The sequence below is a fragment of the Carassius gibelio genome, chromosome A11 (genome assembly GCF_023724105.1).
Source record: "Carassius gibelio isolate Cgi1373 ecotype wild population from Czech Republic chromosome A11, carGib1.2-hapl.c, whole genome shotgun sequence".
Lineage (NCBI taxonomy): Eukaryota > Metazoa > Chordata > Actinopteri > Cypriniformes > Cyprinidae > Carassius > Carassius gibelio.
In genome coordinates this window covers 4,547,227-4,550,477 of record NC_068381.1, presented here as the reverse complement: position 1 = coordinate 4,550,477, position 3,251 = coordinate 4,547,227, and the positions used below count along the sequence as shown (strand labels likewise).

General features: G+C 35.6%; 1 long non-coding RNA gene across 1 annotated transcript; it reads right to left on the bottom strand.

Annotated features, from left to right (window-relative positions):
• Positions 1-433: 433 nt before the first annotated feature.
• On the bottom strand, positions 434-2,321 carry LOC128022779 (uncharacterized). The gene is made up of 5 exons (XR_008186005.1): positions 1,786-2,321; positions 1,603-1,699; positions 1,407-1,471; positions 1,092-1,304; positions 434-994 (listed from the first exon to the last, which is right to left on the bottom strand). It is a non-coding gene; the product is annotated as an uncharacterized LOC128022779 (long non-coding RNA).
• Positions 2,322-3,251: the final 930 nt, after the last annotated feature.

The following is a 3,251-nucleotide window of genomic DNA, read 5'->3' as shown; positions in this document are numbered from 1 at the left end:
TTTCTTAATTAAAACACATTTATCTATTGTTTACAAAATTAAATGGTGTATTTACAAAACACCATTCTTAATATAGAATATTCACCCTACTTTATTATCCAACACCATGTGCAGTACTTTAATGGAGGATACAACATAAAGACAACTAAAGTAGTGTATTAAGACAAATGATATACAATTTTTAACAATATTAAAAATGGGTTATGTTAAAACCATGTTTTTCTAATCAGATGAAGCCATGCAAATGCATGCATGGTGAAATGTCTTGAGCCCCAAAGAATCACATCAAGTTTTTAGAGCTCTCCTGCTTTTCTTCCTCTTCTTGCTTGTCCATGTCCTGGACATATCATAATCTTCCATGTCATACATTTTTTTTTGCAGTTGTTATGCAGCACCCTACAGCACAACTGATGAACAAAAGACATGTAACTAATTTAAATCAAATATCTTTATTGTCACAATACAATGAACACAAGTATACAGGTGATGAAAGTCTTGGGTGCAGACTGCAGCGTGACAGTATGGATGACAAATGAATTAATTCATGAATATATATGAAATACAAATTCTGAATATATATATATATGCAACACACATATATAAGGGACTCAATTCAGGTAGAGAACAATATATGTTAAAAATTATGCTATACAAAGAGCATGAATTGAAAACAATAATAATCACAGTACACATACATCTCTGCAGTAAAGCACGGTATGAATTAGTGCAAACAGAATGTCAGGGTGCATAATAATATTGAGTCCAGTCAGCATAACTGATAAGAGTGCAGGGCATATGAGGTTGGTGGGGTGTGTATGGTTTTACTGGTATGAGTTCAGTTCAGTCTGATTGCCTGTGAAAGGAACTAGTCTCACTGTCTGCTGGTGTAGGTTCTGTGATAACGTCTGCCTGATGGTAACAGTGAGAGCAATCCATGGCTCGGCTGGCTGGAGTCTCTGATGGTCCTCCTCACACTCCACCTGGTCTAGATGTCCTGGAGGGCCAAAACATGTATTTAGGTTATGGTAAATCAATAAACAATATATAGTATTTTTATACTATATTAAGTCAATTGTTGCACTGGACTTAACATTGATTCTTGTTGGGGATATTGGCCAAAAGAATCCCACCACAACTAGCTCTCGTTGTTTAGCTGTGATGTTTACTTTTACAGGCCGTAACATCTGAGCTGTCGCAGTAGAGCGGTTTGTGAATGCAGTCTTCACAGCAGATAACTGATGGGTTCAGGTAGCAGTGATGCACTCGGTGGCCATTCAATTGATATCTTCATCAATTGGCTTCATCTTAATTCAAACAAACAGACAAAACAATAAGTCAGCAATAACAGCAATAACCATTCTAGAGTAATAGTGTTGGTGAACACAGTTGCAGGTGTCAGTACTCACCATATTCAGTCATTTCCTTCCCAAATCACAGAGATGATGCACAGCTTATTTGCTCATTTTAGGAGCTATAAAAAAAGATGTATATGTGAAAAACTATAACTGCGGACTTGAAAAGTCTTTTGAGAGATCAACATCAATGTACCACACATAACTGCATTGAATTCAGACATACAAATTGAAATGTGAAACTTTTCACCTTTCTGTCTTTTCTTTTGGGGCACAAGAAGTCCATGTTCATTCCTCATTTCTTTAGGACTGGTTTGACTGATTTTCTTTGCGTTTCTGGTCTTCAGCTGTAAAACAAGAAAATATTTATTGACCCCATATTTAATCATTATTGTTGTTTAAAAATATAAATAAAGCAGATATAATTATATACTTCAAGCACAAGTTCCTTGGCAACTCTAGTAGGCTCCTGAGTTCATCTGTACACATCAGATTCAGCGTCTGAGAAAATGCCATCATGCAAACTCTCAGTTTCTGCCTTACAACAGAGCATAAAAGAATGTGTGAGTGAGGGAGTACAGCATGAAGATGAAGTGAAAAAGGCAGAGAAAGGCAGAATTTTGTGTATAAATTTAACAGAATGAGGGGAACATTTAAGAGATTTAAGAGAACAGTATTGTCTGTTGGTGTGGATGCTAAAATACTTCTCATTATAGTTATTGGTCTTTGTGTGAACAACTTTAAGTGATCTGATTGCCCAAATTCATTGATCTGATTTGTAGCACTTGAAAAGTTAAACTAGGATTTCCATTCTCTTGCTTCTAAGACAGATGTGTTCAGTAACATCACCATAGAAAGAAAGGCAGACTATGAGGTGTGGACAGATATCATGTACTGTTGAAACAGGAAGAGGCGGCACCAATTTGTAAAGATTAATAAAGAATACAATGGACTTCATTTAAACTTCATGATATAAACACTCTTACAATGATTAACACATAATATAAGGATGCGTTCATTAAAGCAAATCAGTTATAACTAAGAGTCTTCAACATTACCTGTGAAGGGTTGATCCTTTGAAGGACTTGCTCAGCCCCCTTGACAGCTTCTTCAATATCAGCATTGGGAGCGTGGAGTTGAAGTTCCCTGTTAATTCTAGCAGAGCGAGAGAGAGAGAGAGAGAGAGAGAGATTTTACAAGAGATGGCTTCTTTAAAGATCTGCTGGATTACAGGTTGTTGTGGAGTATGTAATCCGACGTAACTGCAAGACAGAAAAAACACTGAATTACAATTACATCACAAAAAGATATTAAAGGCATGGCAAACTTAGTGGTTACTGTGCTTTACAAATAGTGTAGAGTAAAAACAGTTACTGTGGTAAAATCCTGGTAAGTGTCGTGGTTATTGTGTGTTAGTAACTACAAATACCAGAGTAAAACTATGGTTACTATGGTAAACCCATAGTAAATGTCGTGGTTATTGTGTGTTAGTAACTACAAATACCAGAGTAAAACTATGGTTACTATGGTAAACCCATAGTAAATGTTGTGGTTATTGTGTGTTAGTAACTACAAATACCAGAGTAAAACTATGGTTACTATGGTAAACCCATAGTAAATGTCGTGGTTATTGTGTGTTAGTAACTACAAATACCAGAGTAAAACTATGGTTACTATGGTAAACCCATAGTAAATGTTGTGGTTATTGTGTGTTAGTAACTACAAATACCAGAGTAAAACTATGGTTACTATGGTAAACCCATAGTAAATGTCGTGGTTATTGTGTGTTAGTAACTACAAATACCAGAGTAAAACTTTGGTTACTATGGTAAACCCATAGTAAATGTTGTGGTTATTGTGTGTTAGTAACTACAAATACCAGAGTAAAACTATGGTTAC